The 16,811-nt window shown below is 51.5% G+C and overlaps 1 protein-coding gene across 3 annotated transcripts in view; it reads left to right on the forward strand.

Annotated features, from left to right (window-relative positions):
* ZBTB7C (zinc finger and BTB domain containing 7C) overlaps positions 1 to 16,811 on the forward strand; it is a 276,283-nt gene that overhangs the window by 117,418 nt on the left and 142,054 nt on the right. Inside the window, exons 3-5 of one of the 3 annotated variants that reach the window (XM_029922910.1) lie at positions 2,770 to 2,828; positions 6,555 to 6,598; positions 8,245 to 8,306. The gene's annotated coding sequence lies outside the window, so the exon portion shown is untranslated. Of the gene's footprint in view, positions 1 to 2,769; positions 2,829 to 6,554; positions 6,599 to 7,979; positions 8,028 to 8,244; positions 8,307 to 16,811 lie in introns of those variants that run through there. The other 2 variants (XM_029922911.1, XM_029922909.1) reach the window with 2 other exon arrangements.

Consider the following 16,811-nt stretch of genomic DNA (forward strand, 5'->3'; position numbering starts at 1 on the left):
GGGATACGTGTAGTGCTTTTTCCGGGTGCTGATAATGCCTGGTGGCCTCTCTCATGGTCATTTCTGATGCCTCCTCCTAAGAGGGGAAGCTGGGTGGTGGAGGCAGACCTCCTTTACCTGAGTGATGCCAAGGAGGGTCCAGAGAAGAGCTCTGACTAGGATTTTCCAAGCCTCAAAGTTGGGTGATACAGTTGGGTGACACGCAGGTTGACTTGTTGCCACTTTATGCCTGCTGTCCCTAGATCACTAACGGTATCCCCCTTCACCCTCCAAAGGGTCCCTACTGGGACAATAAAACATATGTGTCCCCTACCCAAGCTCCATGGTGGGGTAGCGCAGGGAGATGAGGGCCAGGGGGCAGTGGAATCCTCCTTCTTCTGTGGGGGGGGCCCTCCTGCTGTAAGGTCCCCCAGTCCTCTTTCCACACACCCAGGACGCCATCCACATGTGCATCCTTGGTTACTGTGTGTCACTTACGTACTGGTCGCCAATGTGATTCAGAGCAAACAGTGGAGTTCAAAAACGAAAAGGGAAATAAATCCCTTTCCCGGGGGCTATAACTTTTCCACCCGAGAGGAGGCTGGAAATGCCTTTTTCTCTGAGAGAAAGAAAAGCGGCACTAAGTATTCCATCATAATGTATCCCAGGTGGAGATGGAACGTTCTGGAAAGCAGGTTTAGCCAGAGGGAGGAGGGGGAGTAACAGGACTCAGTGAACCAGGTCAGGGCCAGGGGCAAGACCCACAGAAGCAGGAGAAGCCGTCAAGGGGAAGCCCATGGTCGCTGAAGACAGAACAGGCCCGCCTCCCCATTCTGCTGTCTGGAGCTCTGAATGCCGCCATTACCTGTCTGGTATCACTCCCACTCGGCCTAACCACGCCTTGCTCCCACCGCACCTTCCGATTCCCCCTCCTAACCCTTGGCCCTCTGCTAGCCTCAATGTGAACTGTTACTTGTGATTATAAAACTGCATATTCTTTGCCTGCCCATGTTGTGACTGAGAATTAACCTCTCCTGTTTCACCGGCCAGAGAGCAGTGGGAAGGACCCCTCGGTTGACACCCTCCCCCTTCCTACCCTAGCCGTTGGCCAGGGGGCTGCTGGGAGCCGGAGGGGGGCGGTGGATGTGGGCAGCCACTGCCCTCTCTCTCAGCTGCTCTAGGCCGTTCCCTGCTGGCAGATCTTGCTCAGATTTGCCCAGCCCCGGGAACACTTCCCTGAGGCCAGAAAAAATAAAATATGCGTGACTGAATAGCCAGGCCTGGGCCGAGTGGCCTGACCAGGGAGATTGGGCCTTTGATCCTTGGACAGGCTTTCCTCCCTTCCCCTGCTCCCCCAGGCCAGGCCCCACTGTTGGCTTGGCTCCGGGCTTAGCCCTCCCTCCTTCTCAGGGTTATTTTAAGATTCTAGGCCAAGGTCACAGAAACTTGGACGTGGAAGGGGCCATCACCCCCAAAGCAATGACTCAAGGAGGATTCAGTTGCCTTAGCAGATGCTGTTCCCAGAAACACACAAGCACACATACTCCCCCTCCTTTCTCAGAATCAGACTAGACCAAATTGCTTGGTGCTCTGCTGTGCTAGGTGTCACGGGCTGGGCCTCAGTTCCTGCTTTAAAACCACTTCTGGGGGTCACCCCCACATCTAGCCCGTGGGCTGAGGGCCTTCATCCTGATGCAGCCTCCCCGATGCCCCCCTCAGGCTCTTGGAGGTGACTCACATACAGGGCACACTGGCCTCTTGCCCTTCCCAGGTGGAGCAGGGGCTCATGCATCCTGCTAGATGGGGGCTCAGGGCTGAGCAGGCCAGCATCAAGACCGTGGACGGTGGCCCCATGACCGAACACCATGTCTCTCCCATGGGTGTGTTACTTTTGCCTGAATTCCGCTCCTGACTCTGCTCAGCGAATACTTCGCTGGGGGTTTAGGAAGGCTTGCAATCAGATTCTTTCCTTTGATGGGGAGAGCAAGAGGCATACAGATAATCACTGTTTAATTCAGTAAATGTTTGTTAGGCACCTACTATATTGGTGTTAGGGGTGGAGAGTGCAGGAAAAGACTGGGTGGAGTCTGGCCCTTGGGCGTGAGGCTGAATCTCTTTGTGATCCCCCCGCTGGAAGGCAGGGAGGGTGAGGCAAGCGCAGGGTGTGTGCTTGGGAAGGGTAAATTATGGCTGAGTCACTGCCCAGTAGCCAGAGATGTCCTGGCTGCTGTAAGCTCTAGCCTGCTGGCTTCCCCACTGGCTTTCCATTTTCACTGGACATAGGACACAGTTGTACTTCACATTGCGAGGACCGTGCTAGTCTCCTGCTCCAGCTCTAAGTCCCCCTCGTGGGTCCCAGATGCCCAGTGGTGGCTCCGTGATGGCCTGAGTGCTGCTGGGCCCTGAGCACTGTGTTTTGGCATGGTTGGTCTTTTTTAAAACATTTAATAGACTTGATTTTTTAAAGCAGTTTACGGTTTAGAGAAAAATTGAACTGAAAACACAGGGAGTTCTCATCTAACCCCTTTTTTTTCTTCCTCCCCCACCCCAGGGTCCCCTATTGCTAACATCTTGCATGAGTGTGTATATTTGTTACAATTGATGAGCAGGAATTCATACATCATTATGAACCGAAGTCCACAGTTTAGAGTTGACTCTGTGTTGTACAGTTTTATGGCTGTTGCAAACGTACAAAGACATGTATCTGCCGTGGCAAGATCACACAGAGTAGTTTCACTGCCCTAAACATCCTCTGGGATTCACCTGTTCATCTGTCTTCTCTTCCCCCAGTAACTGCTGATCTTTTTACTGTTACCGTTTCCAGAATGCCATAGAGCTGCCGTCATCTGGTACGTAGCCTTTTCAGATTGTCTCCCTCTTCACGGAGCTGACCTTCCCGAGAAAAGCTGATCTCATTCACCTCACCTGAGAATACACAAATGCCAGGCCCTGCACCAGGTTTTCCCTCCATTTTCTCATTTAGTTCTTCCTTCAGCCCTGTGAGAGAGGAAATGAGTGCCATGATTCTGCCTGCTCTGCTGCGGAAAATCTGAGGCAGAGAGCAGTTAAGTCACTTGCCCAGGGTGACTTGGCAGCATCAGTCTGGCTCCAAAGCACAATGCATTATGGCCTCCTGAGAGCTATAGGCCCCTGCAGCAGAAACTGTGACCTTGCTGTCCCCAAGGGCACCTCTCATGGCCCCTGCCCTCCCTGTGAGGCTTACCATTTCAAGGCGAGGAGGCAGAGTTGGTCACTCTAGCATCACTGAAGGGGGCGGAGAGGGGATCTGTGCTGGCCGCTGTCCAGCATCAGAGTGCTCTCATCCCAGCCACGCATGCTCGCTGAAGGGCTGCGGTGGGGGCTCAAAGCAAGCCAGACGCAGCCCGAACCTACTTTCCCACCATTGAGGGTGGGCATATGCAGGCCCCAGGCCAGCACCCTGGGGACCTGGGTCTGGTTCTTGTCTTCTCTCTGACATGACTTAGGGTGAATTATTTGCCCTCCCTGGGCTTGGGTACCCTCCTGTAAATTAAGGGATTCATAAGGGCTCCTCCAAGCACAAGACATCATTTACAAAAAGCCAATAGGGACCTTCAGAAGAAAAATAACCAGTGTATGTCACATGCTGATTGTAAGTGCTGGTGCAGCCTAGAAGACAAGGATGAGTGCAGACTAATATTAAAAAAAAAAAAAGATTTCTTAAATTTGCATCAGCTCCTAAGGCAGCATCTCTGCAGCCCTTCTGATGAGAGGAAGTCTTCATCAATAAGCAGAAAGGCCATGAGAGGTCAAGGCCATGTCTGCAGTAGGCTTTGACCTGCACGCCCTCTGGCCTGTCCAGGGCCAACATGGCCTGACATCCACACGCATTGGTCGCTCTGGGCATAAACTCTCACTGTCCTGAAACCATGCTGGCCTCTGGCCGGTCCCTTCTGGATCGTGTTGTACAGGCTAAATGTGTACTAAACTCACAGGCAATGCTGGAACCGTTGGGAAAGGCCTCTAGTCCAAAGACTTGGTTTGAACACTGCTAGAACTTCCTAGATAAATGCCTCTGAGAATGTTACTCAGCCTTCCTGTGCCTCCATCTTCCCGACCTTCAGCCATCCTAGAGGGGGTTTGCATGCAGGAAACATACTTTTCATGTCTGCGTCCCCAACAGGTAGCGAAGACCCTGGAATATAGCAGGCGCTTAATACATGAATTGAATCTCTCCTACCTGCCAGCCAAGGGAGTGGGAAAATACTCTTTTAATCAGAAAGCATCCCACAAATATTAGTTAATATTAACTATTACTACTGCTAATGTTACTATTAGTATTAGGTTGTGAGTCACACAGTTGTGATTCATACCTGGTCTGATTGCTACTAAAAGCCACGAGCGATCTGGCGGTGGGAGCATGGGCAGATGTGGGCCTCCCACCTTCTGGTGTCTGTCAGAACTTGGGGCAGAGAGAAGAGGGGCCTCAGAGAAGGGGAGGGCTATGAGACTGCACGGTCTGGTCAAGGGCCCACCGTCTCTCCCCATGACAGCAGGCTGCACCCTGACCCCTCTGCTTCTTGAATGCTACTTCCTTCACTCTTCAGGAGAACCAAGAGCATCTGCCTGCAGAGGCCTGGCACTTGACAGACAATGCCAACCCGTCATGGAGCCAAGGGCTGGGAAGATGGAGCCTGGATGCTGCCCTTTGACCCATTTCCAGCCATTCCTGGAGACTCGAGAAAACAAGTCATTAGTTCACAGTGTTCCTTAATGATATAATGCAAGCGAGGCAGCCAGATTGTTGGGTTTGAGAGCACCCAGGTGAGGGTCTGAGAAAGCCCCCGAAATCATTTAAGGCCCTTCTCCTGGCTGCTGGGGCACACACCTGCGCCTGTGCCACCTAGAGGTGCCGTAGGTTCCGACAGCTGGTAGGAGGGCTGGGGCTGGGGGTGCAGAGTAACGGGCGGGTGGGCAAGTTGCTAACTTCGCATGCTTACCTCATATCATCACGTTAGCTTTTTTTATTTTATTTTTTAATTTTTTTAATGTTTATTTATTTTTGAGGGAGAGAGACAGAGCCTGAGTGGGGGAGGTGCAGAGAGAGAGGGAGACACAGAATCCGAAGCAGGTTCCACGCTCCCAACTGTCAGCACAGAGCCTGATGCAGGGCTCAAACTCACAGACTGCAAGATCATGACCTGAGCCGAAGTTGGATGTTAGCTTATTTTAAGTTGGAGGGAGCTTAGTGATCCCTCCTTCCTCTCGCAGGTGGGAAGACGCAGCTTCAGAGCAAAGCAGAGGCTCACCTAGAGCTCCATTGGCCTTCTCTTGCCTCCCAAGCCTGCATTCCCCCTGCTCCTTTTTCACTTGTCAGACTGTTTTTTGAGGTTTTAAAAAAGCACCATTCCAAGAAAAAAACTCAGGACATTGAAAAAACAAGTGCTGCATGCTACTTATTCACTTCTACTTGGAGAAGCTGTTAGCTCTAATGACCTTTGCAAATTAATAAAATCTGTAAATGCTCAATATTTCACTGCACACACTGAGTGACGCCTCTAAGTGACTGAAGGCATCTGCATGCCTGCCCTGAATACGCAGCTCCAGGGCTCAGCAGTCCACAGACATGCTTTCCACCCCGGGCGGGAGGTTGGAGGAGTGGGTGCTGTGATCAGATTCCCTGGGAGGGAAAGCAGGACAGCTGTCCTTTTGAGAGCCTTGAGGGAATGGTCCTTGGTGTGCTCAGCCCTGAGCTAGAGGCTGTGGCAGATAAAAAAGGCTGACAATCCCTGTCCGGGGGTCCTGCTGGGGACACACTGGGAGAGGCAAGACAAGACTTCCAGATTTGAGAGCAAGGTAGTACCCAACTAAGCAACTGCCTGGCTGCAGGCAGTGGCATGCAGAGAAAGCACAATGGAGAGCATCTGGAAGGCTCCATGAAGGAAGCAGAGCTTGCTGTGGGTCCCCTAGAAAGAGTCAGAGCAGGTCAGGTGGATGGCACAGGACGGGTTTCTAGGCAGGTTGCTGAGAGGCAGCAAAGGGTAAGAGTGAGAGTGTCATCCCAGCCTACGCACCTGGAGGAGGAAGCAGGCAAGGGCATGATGGACGGGACCGGTTGGGTGGAAGGAGCCCACGTTCTGGAGGGTGATGGTGTTTGGACATCAGGAGGTGGACGTAAGATAATCCTGTTTCTCGATGCTCAGCCACCTCAGTCGGACGCTGGGCTGCACCAACCCCACGCATAACAAGCCATGGGGTTCCAGTGGCCCAGAGTCACACTATCCAGTTGGTCCCTGAGTCCTGGTGGCTGTCTCCCTGTCTGAGCCACTTTTGACTTCCAAGGGGAGGATGGACAGAAGTCTTATAGACAGTGTATGTTGTACTACTATTGCAGGGGGATATCTAAAAATTGTGATAAACATAATATATTATCAAATTTACCATGTTGACCATTTTTAAGTGTACTGTTTAGGGGCGATAACTGTACTCGTGTTGCCGTGCGGCTGTCACCAGCATCTGTGTCTAAAACGGCTTCATCTTCCCAAACTGAGACCCTGTCCTCACTAACCACTGACTCCTGTCCTCTCTCCCCACAGCCCTTAGTGATCCCGACTCCACTTTCTGCCTCTGTGATATTGATGTAAGTGGAATCCTAAGTATTTGTCTCTTTTAAGTTTATTTATTTATTTTGAGAGAGAGAGAGAAAGTGGGGAAGGGGCAGAAATAGAGACAGAGAGAGAGAGTATCCCAAGCAGGCTCCACACCACCAGTGCAGAGCCGTATGCAGGTCTTGAACTCACAAACCACCAGATTGTGACCTGAGCCAAAGTGGGAAACTTAGCTGACTGAGCCACCCAGGCACCCCCACTATTTATCTTTTTGTGACTGGTGAATTTACTCAGCAAGTGGCCCCAAGATTCATTCATGTTGTAGCACCTGCCAGAATTGCTTTCTGTTTTACAGCTGAATAATATTCCACCGGATGCATAGACCACGTTTTGCTTATCCATTCGTCTGTCCACTGACACTAGGGGTGCTTCCAACTCTTGCCTGTCGTGAATTATGCTACGATGTAGGTGGGCGTGTAAATATCTGTTTCAGCGCCTCGCGAAATGATTTTGAGCTTTTTAAAAAATGTGCTTCGGCTTCCAAAGGATTGGGGCTGATCTGCGGGCCCTTGCTGCTATCGCTGCCTTCTCCCATCATGCTAAGGCTCTTGTGCCTTGAACGGGGCTCTTTGTCACACGCTGCCAGGGACACAGACTGAAGGCTGGACTCTGGCATGCACGGCCGTCCCCACACCACGCTAAGCTGCTCCCGTCTGCCTGTTAGCCAGCTTCAAGCCTCTTTGCCTTCACTTCTTATCCCGAAACACATCAGTCGTGCTGAATCTGTCCCTTGCTGAGGTAGCAAGTGCTTTGTGCTCTTGCTTAGTAAATTCTCTCTCCCACCTTCTGAAACGTATTTAGCCACGATCATAAAAGCCAAGGGACATCACTCATGCACGGTTCTCCCTTCTTGTCCTATATCCTCCTCTCCTCTTCTCCCTCCAAAACCCCGTGTGTGCTGCTGAGGCACTAAAGGGCATCCTGTCTGGAAGCATCACTATCTCTGGGCATTAATTGCCTCTACAGATCCCAAACTCACTTAGAGCACATTAAAGTGGTGACACACTCAGGCAGAAAGGCAGGAGAATTCACAGTTCAGGTTGGCATTGTCATTAACTCAAGTCTTTGGTGTCAACTCCCTCCCGCACCGAACGTCCCGCCTGGCCTTACGGTCAACCTCCGCAATGCATTTTCTGGCCTTTGTTGGTTTGTGTCAGCTCTTGAACATTATTTAAATGTAGTTTGGGGCCTGTGCATGCAATTACCATTGTGTTATTATTCAGAGCCAGATTGTTAAGATTCAGGCAGCTGTACAAGGAGATGCCCTGTGCTGTGAGGTCCAATTTAGGAGGGCCTTCCGAGCCGGCACACGGGGTTGCTAGGCAACCCCATGCTACAGAAGAGGGGGCCTCACTCCGGAGTGGGAAGGAGCCCAGCGCCTTCAGGGAATTGGAGGCAGTGGTCAATCTGAGACTGGCATGGCGCCACGGAGGGGGAGGGCGGTGTGCGGGGAGCCAGGGGCGCCCACCCAGCTCGCACGCGGTGTTCCCGGGCGGGGAGCATGCTGTTGGGAATAAGGAGGAGAGAAGGTGCAGAAGCCCGAGGTCGGCCAGGAAACTGCCAAAGGCTACCAGAGCAGCTGCTAATATGCTTCTCCATCCCTTTCTTCTCTTTGCAGGAAATGAGCAGGTTTGCAGAAGAGCTGCTGGCCTGAAATTGAAGACGAAGGCATCGTTGCCTGTGAGTATGAATTTTGCTTTCTTAGGTCAGTGGTTTGACACTGTTCCTGGGAGCAGGCGGGTTTCCCTGCTTGGGGAAGGGGTCATGACCTCGATGGAATTGGCTTCTGGTTCTTCTGGAAGATGTGCCCGGCTGGGTGAGGCTGGGCCCAGGAATGTAAGGGTTCCAGTGGGAGGTGGATGGTTGGCACCCAGGCTCTGCCTTCCCACTGGCCCGGGAAAGAGCGACTCCCTCGTGGTTGATTAGTGTTTGGGGGAGAGCCGGACTCCCCGGGGGATAAGGAAGGGGTGCGTTTATTCGCCCTGGAGTTACAAACAGTTTGTACAGTTCTGGATTTGCTGCTCGGATGACCGTAGTTAGAACTGTGTGTTCTCCTATAGGCCATTTAACAGTGTGTTAAACTAAGAGCAGTCATACCTCCCAATGCTTTACTCAAACTGGGAATATTATTAATTGCCAGGTGCCTCGCACCGTCTGCAGGCTCTGAGAAATGACGAGAGGAGTGTTTTGGAGGTGCCTTCAGTCCAGTGTGGGAGGAGAGGAAACCTGCATGTGAGGGTAGTAAAGACCTTTATGAACAGGCGTACGGTCTGCTCTGGTATGCACACCACAGCCAGAAGTGCCGGAGACGGGAATGGTTCGGGCACACTTCCTGGGGACAGAGGGACTTGAACTGTGCTGCCGGAGGAGGGAGGCCGGTCGGTGGGGGTGGGGGGCGGGGGGTGGAGGAACAGGTGCCAGAACGGGAACACCTCGAGGCCTGTGGGGAGGATGTCATAGACATCCTGAAGGGGTCATAGACTGTCTGAAGGGGAGGGGAGAAAACGCCAGTGACATTGGGTAGGACCAAGTGGTAAAGGGTCCGAGGTTGCTTCCTGAATGGTCCGTGTGCAAAGAATCAGGATGGAATAAGGCATCCCTCGTTTATGTAAATAAAATCGAGTTTCTGCCAGCGTATCTGTGACTCATGTGAAAGTGGCCACAGGGATTTTTCACCAAACTTGAGGTTGTATTTGGGATCAATATAGACACTGGATCAATTACAGGAGATTCACATTGGGGATCCTCCCCAGATCTGAGAGAGAGAGGGGCCTCTCCAGAGAGCTGCAGCTGAGCACAACCAGAAACCCATGAGATCAGTGAGGAGGCGCCTGAGCTCCCTGTGGACAGTCACCAGGGCAGTGGTCCCAATGTCCATTCGCTTTTCTCTGGAGCTGCTTCTCACGTAGGAAGTTCTAGGCACAATGCCCAAGTTGAGAGGAAGCTCAGATGTATTTATTTGACAAAGGTTAATTACGTGTTCCGAACAAGCAGGGGAAGCTAGCATGTTCTAAATCTCATGAATAACAACCAGTGTTTACGTGATGTTGCCTGTTTGCAGCCTGCTGGGCAACATTGCCTCCTATGAGCTTCCCAGAGGCCGCTAGATGTTGCCATTTTGCAGACAAGGAAACTGAGGCTGGGAATACATATTTTGCTTGAGTTCTCTAGCTAATAAGTGATAGAGCTGACATTCATGCTGACTTTCCGCTGCACATGACTGGCTCTCTGGCTGTGGGACAGGCTGCCGAGTTGGCCCCTGCTCAGTCACCCTGGAGAAGAGTATTTGTGTGGTTCCACAGGGGTCTGGTTGTGGGAACCCTCTATTCTGACTGGTCGGCGTTTTGCCGTGCTGGCTCTCATGGGACATGCAGTGCCGACTGGTGATCTTCTGGCCACGCAGGAAGGTGGTGAAGGTTCTGCCCTCGAAGAGGAAGGCTCACATGTGTCTCTACTGCCAGGAGTGACACACTGGAAAGATACGAGAGGGTTCCATTGCGAGCTGTGGTTTGGCAGATTTAGACTGGGTTGCCTAGAAGTGGAGCTTGAGACAGGGATTCAGGTGCACGTGATGTATCAAGGGAGAGCTTTCGGGGAATACTTGTGGGGAGGAGGGGGGATGTGCCAGGGCAAGTCTTGCCTTGGCTTGACCTGTGTGCACTCCAGGACACCGAGGTCTGGCTTGGCAGCAAGGGGCAGGCCTCAAGTGACCCCTCAGTCCCTACTGGCCACTCCAGGGAATGGTGCTGCTGGTGTAACCTCCAAGGCATGCCCGTGACCAAGAGCCAGGCTCGGGAGAACATCACAGGTGAAAGCAACTGGGAAGTGGGTATTCCGGCAAGAAAGGGGGGGTCTGAGGCATCCACTGGTTGCACCTGCTCCCGAGCTTGGGAGCATCACTGTTGTGAAGACAAAGGACTCGGCAGTCATTTTCATGGTAGTAAGTTTGCATTTTAAGAGTCTAGGTATGACAATAGCAACCATTAGTCTCAAAGTCTGTGTTCAGTAACATGTATGTGCTTTTTTTAACTGACATTTTACTCTAAATAGGTCATACAGTCCCACGACTAAACTCAAAAGTACCAAAAGGTACACTGTGAAAAGTCTCCTTCCGCTTCTGTCCCCAAGCTGCCTAGATCCTCTCCTGGTGCCACCCAACATCACCAGGGTTTTGTGTTACTTTCCAAAAACAGCCTAGGCATGGCAACAATGGTGTGGCTTAGATTTCAACGTTTTGGTGAGCCTGATGCCTTTCAGTGAGACACCACTCAAGGCCCAGCAGTCCGGGCTCTTCCTCCTGAAGGAGTTGAGCTAGCATGTGCCTTTTATTTGAAGAGAGAGAGAGAGAAATCCACCAAGTCAGCCCTCAGGGGAATGTTCAAAATGCATGTCAACTTTCCGAACATTTCAGAACTCTTTACAGTTACTATAGAAACAATTGATGTCTGAGTTACAAATTATTATGACTTCCTCCGTAAGGCAAATCACCTCTAAAGAATTTGAGACGCTGTATTACAGCCCTTGAAATCCTCAAACATTTAAAATAATTAAAACTTGCACCAAATTTACTCATGCAAATCATCCCCGACTCATTGCCTTGCTTGGCTAATGTAGTCTGCGTATTGTTTGCTGATTCCTGAAATGTGTATTGTCACCAGCATGTGTTGAGATGCACCTTAGCATCGGTATCTGGTGAATTTTCACTGTGGTTTTCTTTCATGAAGTGACTATGGTGATTTGGAGGTGCTTTCTCAACATAGGGATGGCGTGGCTCTGGGTTGGTGAGCTCCCTGTCGCAGAAGGTGCAGAGAGAGGCGCTGGACCATCGGTCTACAAAGTTAACAGGAAGTCTCTGCTCCATGATGGCAGGTTTAGGCTACTCAGGTCCTGTCACAGCTAAGTGCATGGTCCCTGGAGCTTCGTTATCATTATTGTCTTGACAGGCCCTTTACCTGGTTTGAAATCCAGGCGATCATACTCGCACAACATGCTCTTCTTCCAAATTTTGGGTTCACAGGTGCTAATGCCTGTAAATGGCCAAACAGAACTGACTTTGTAATCTCAGAGGTCCGGTGTGTGTGTGTGTGTGTGTGTGTGTGTGTGTGTGTGTGTGTGTGTTCTTGCCAATGAGCTTACCCCTTTGAGTTCTCTTTCATGTTCATGCTCTCTTGAAGGTTGCCTGCAAATCCGCTAACTTGTGCCTGACTAGCTTGAGCCCCGAGACAGATTTTGGTGGCACCCCCAGGAGGCAATGGGGAAAAAAAAATCTCATTTCCGTCCAAGAAATAGAATCATTATCTTGATTGAAATAATCTCTTTGCTCAACCTGCAACCAGATAAAGCATCAACTTGGTGGAGTTTTCTTATCACCGCACAGAGTTTGCAGGACACAGAATAATGGCCTGTCAGCCGCTGCTGGTGGGATGGGTTCTGCCAGGCAGAGCCCACAGCTGTTGGCCTGATTTGGATCATACAGTGTTTGGTGTGATGTAATATCATTCCATGAATGACAAATTTTATTATATTAAGGTGAGAAGCAGTGTAGAGTCTGGACACCATGAGCAAGTAACTCATCTACTGCTATTCCTATGGTGATTGTCTCTAATCAGACAACATCTAACTTACGTGGGTAACTGGAAACGCGGCTGAAACCTGTAGATGTGTGTATACTTTTAGGACATGAATGTTCTGGAACCTTGTGCTTGCTAGGCCTGATTTTCCCAGGACGGCAGCCAGGGTGTGAGCTTGAGAAGGACAGCCGTTTCGGGTGGACAGCCAGAGGCCAGCAAACCAACGTCTTGGAGGAAATAGAAAATGCTGCGGGTAGGTTGGTGCGGGGGTTGACTGCAGGGGCTCGTGGTTCAGACAGAGTTACGTGGGCGCATCCAGAGAAGGAGGTGAGACAGTGTTTCTAACAAGTCTGGGATGCTGGCTGTACCCGCAATCCTGCCAGCTCCCCGTCCCCTGAGTGGGACGCGTCCCTGGTGTGTGCACACGCTTACTCTGCGGCCGGCGTGTTCTACATGCGTCACTTCACTTAATGCTCACCACAGTCCTGTGCATTAGAAATTCGCAGTATCTGTGTTTTTGCAAGTGAGAAGAGAGGTTAAGTAACTTGCCCAAGGTCACACAGCCAGGAAAGGGGGTGGAGCTGGGATCTGAAGCCAAGCAGTCTGGTTGGAGCTCTTGCAAACATAAACTAGACCACATTGGGGCTAAATACTGCAGTTCAGCCACGTGGGGCTTTCCCCACACCTTAAGCCATAATCCCGTGATAGAGAGAAGCATCTCTGTGATGTTCTAAAAGGCACAGAGGTGTTTCTGGTGGGGGAGGTAGGAGGTGGAAGGGTACCCTAGCCCCAGTTCCTGCCCGTGGGCTGTTGGTAGCTCTGATCCTCTCTTCACATGGCCCCCCCAGCTGTGCCCCTCTGTAGGCATGCTGCCCAACCCCAAGGTATGCAGGCCTTCCCCCATTTGCCTGCCCTTTCTCTTGCCCTTCCCCATCTTCCTGCAGAGCCCTCCTCCTCCGGCCAAGGGCTGTACTCTCCACCAAGACTTCCCCAGAGAAGGAACCCAGCCCAGGCACACCGGCCCCAGCCCCCTACACCTGCTTCACAGCCCTCTCTCCCCCAGGGCACAACCTAAGTGAAACGAAAGCCTGTATCTTCAGAATCTTGTTTTCAAGAGGAGTGCTGGCCTGTCAGTGAGCGTGCCTGATTACCATGGCAATCACCAGCCGAATGGAGTGATCTTATAATACATTTCCATCAGAAATATGAACAGGTGTGCAGGAGAAATCAACATTTATCAACAAGATAGGTCTTGGGAGATTAATAGTGAATTTAGGGTTGCTCAAGGAAACAAAAGAAAAAAGAAATACCCTCACTTGGGGTCAAGGTCCTTCCAGCCTTATCTCGGACCATTTCCTGCCCAGCCTCCCTCCCACCCAGCCTCTTCACAGTCCTCCTTGCCTTCCCTCTACTCTCTCCTTTACAGTGCTTAGCCATCTGTCACATACCACCTCCTCCAAGAAGTCCTCCTTGCTCCACTTTGCCTCCAGGAAGTTCTTCCAAGGTCACCAGGCACAGAAGCTGCTTAGCCAACCCCTATCAACTGGGGACACTGGTTCCACCCACAGTCCTCAAGGCCAATGAACCCCCACCCCCACCCCAGCGAGCAAAGAGCCCCACTGTCTTCCTAGGGACAGATTAAAAATGTCACCATGACACTTCTGGGTGACTCTAAAGCTCAGAGTACCAAAAGCCAGATTTGTTTGTGCCTGCTAAAGAAATGGATTTGTTTGCATCGTGGCATTCCTTCCAGAAATGAAAGCAGCAGTGGGGATCCAAGAAAACATACATAGCAGTTTTGATTTCTAAGCTTTAGGGTCCCTGAGTCATCACCCTCCTTCACCCCCTTCCAAACTAGTTCTGGCTCTGGGTATGGGAAACTGGGCTCTTGGGACTAGGAGGTGCCTCCCTGCTCGGCTCCAGGCCACCTTAGGGGTGGGGGGTGTTCTGGCACAGGGAGGGGATGCGTGGAAGAGGTAGCTGGCCGTGACACAAAGGGCCTCCACTTTGTCCCGGGCCTGCAAGGGTCTCAGGCCCGGGCGTCTCTGGGTGTCTCCGTCCCTGTGTGCGCAGCAGACGAAGGGGCTTGACGGAGTTTTCCACAGGAAAGGCCTTCTCTTCACTTTCAAGTAGGACAATACATCAGAGAAGCTGCCAGACCCACGCTGAGGACGAGAGAGGCATTAGCTAATATTTTGATTTGAGAAGAATGAATAATAAAGAGCCCCTTGTGTCTCTCGGAACTAATTTTTAAGAACGTGTTCTGCCACATGTTCCTCCGGTTGAATCGGATTCCTGAAGAGTGGATAACAAAAGGTTTAAACCAGGGAAAAAAGGCATTCCTCCACCAACTTTGCTCTCTTTTAATTCAAGTCTTGTAATGCTTCTCAGTTACCAGTAACTTACGAAAAGATGAAATACAGTCGGAACCGGCAGCGAGGAGCCCCAGGAGGAGGCCCGAAGTGGCAGCTCTCGCTTTTGTTCTGCCCATGAATGGCTTCCAGGTGGGTCCCCTCGCTGAGCTTGGTAACTCGGGGCCTCATCGGCAGACAAATACCAAACACGCCGATGGGAGAGGGCACCGGGCACTGCCGCCTCCCTACAGGTGTCTCCCTGCAACAGGGCCCGGGGGGGGGGGGGGGGGCAGGTGCCTCCCATCACCCCCACCTCCTGTGCTGATGATTTGAAGAGTTGAGTCCCAAGGCTAGGGCAGGGTAGCGAATCTGCAGGGCCCAGTGCAGGATCCCCAACACCAGGGTGCAGTCACCCCCTAGGGCTGAGGGGGAAAGGAGAGGAAGGGTGCTGAGAGCCGAGACAGCAAGGGTGCTCTGCAGGGGGCCACTCTATTTGCCCTAAGGTGCCCCTGAAGTCAGGGAGACAACACCTGACCTCCCTCCCTCGGTCCTCCTCCCAGGGCCCCACTGGCTTCCAACAGACGAGAGCAGAGGGAAGGGAGTGCGTTGCTGTGGTCTGTAGCAGTCAATGGAGAGGGTGGAGAGTGGGTCAGGAGGGGCACATGGGGACAGGGGCACTGTGACCAGGGGTGGAGAGGGAGGCGTAAAGAAGCATGCCCCCTCCCCAGGGACCATGATTCTTTTTATGGGAATAATATTGTTACAAAGAGTTCCCAGGGCCAAGGGGGGGTCAGGGGGCCACCTGCCCACAGAGGAGCAGAGGAGCTCTGCCAGGGGCAGCCCCCCCAAGGCTAACCCTAGACCATTTGCTTGTCCTGGGTCCCCAGTCCTGCCGGAGGCCACTCGCAGCTTGAGGAACTGGAGGTGACTCTCAGCTCCGCACCCTGCCGGGGTTTCAGCTGATGAAAAATGAGACCAGCGAAGCCATACCCCACACGGAGGGGCCAGAGAGCTAAGCACGCACCAGTGTCCTGTTTCAGTTGTCCCCCAGTCCACGAGGTGGGCATCTCCCTGCAGGGGAGGATCAGCCACGGAGAGGAAAGTCACATTTCCCAGATGGCTTGATTTCAGCTCTGCCTCCTGGACTGGCCGCCTGCCAGGGGTCCCCTGGCCAAGGAGAGTCTGCACCTGCAGGGAAGGGAATGTCATTCAAAAGTTGGAGCATATTTTTAAAGTTGTTTTATTTGGAAACAATTTCAAATTACAAAAAAAAACGCCAAAAATAAAAATAGTACAAAGACAGCTTTTAGATCCTTACATCCTAGACGCATCTGTTAAAATTTTACCCCGCTTCCTTATCATGTGTGCTCTATCACACACACACACACACGCACACACACACACCCATACACGCGTTTTTGTCTGAACCATTGGAGAACATTTTCACAGCCTTTCTTTGTCTTTAATGACACTGACATTTTTAGAAACACAATTCCCCCTTATTTTTTCAATAAAATGTTGCCCATTTGGGGTTTGCGATGTTTCGTTGCTGTGAGATCTAGGTTAGGCAGCCTGGGCCTGAATCCTGCCTAGGCAATCATGGGTTCATCTCACTCAGTCACATCCACAGGTGCTTCTAGTCCTCACTGGTGACGTTCATTTTAATCTCCAGGTCAAGGTATTACCTGGTTTTCCACGGCATGATCATTATCTTTGTTCTCCCTTGGGACTAGTAAGCAGTCTATGGGGAGACATTTTAGACCACGCAAATACCCTGCTTCTCATCAGTTTGCCCCAAGGGTAGCATCCATTGATGCCTCTTGCCTGAGCCAATCCTTTTTTTTTTAAAATTTTTAAATAGTTTATTTATTTTTGAGACAGAGAGAGACTGAGCACAAGTGGGGGAGGGGCAGAGAGTGAGAGAGACACACAGAATCTGAAACAGGCTCCAGGCTGTGAGCTGTCACCACAGAGCCCGACGAGGGGCTCGAATCCACGAACCGTGAAATCAGGACCTGAGCCTCAGAAGCTTGACCAACTAAGCCACCCAGGCGCCCCTCCTGAGCCAATCCTTTAACCTGATGGTTTTAAAATGTGGTTTTCCAGCTCCAGCACTACCTCCATATTTACCAGTTAGCCCTTGGCATTCTACAGTGACATGATAGATTTAGTCGGTATATATTTACTATGATAAGCAGTAAAATGTATCCATCTATCTGTGTGGACCGATGAGTTCCCTTTTCCCCAGTAGTTTATTATTT

The sequence above is a fragment of the Suricata suricatta genome, chromosome 14, assembly GCF_006229205.1.
Source record: "Suricata suricatta isolate VVHF042 chromosome 14, meerkat_22Aug2017_6uvM2_HiC, whole genome shotgun sequence".
In the NCBI taxonomy this organism is placed as follows: Eukaryota; Metazoa; Chordata; class Mammalia; order Carnivora; family Herpestidae; genus Suricata; species Suricata suricatta.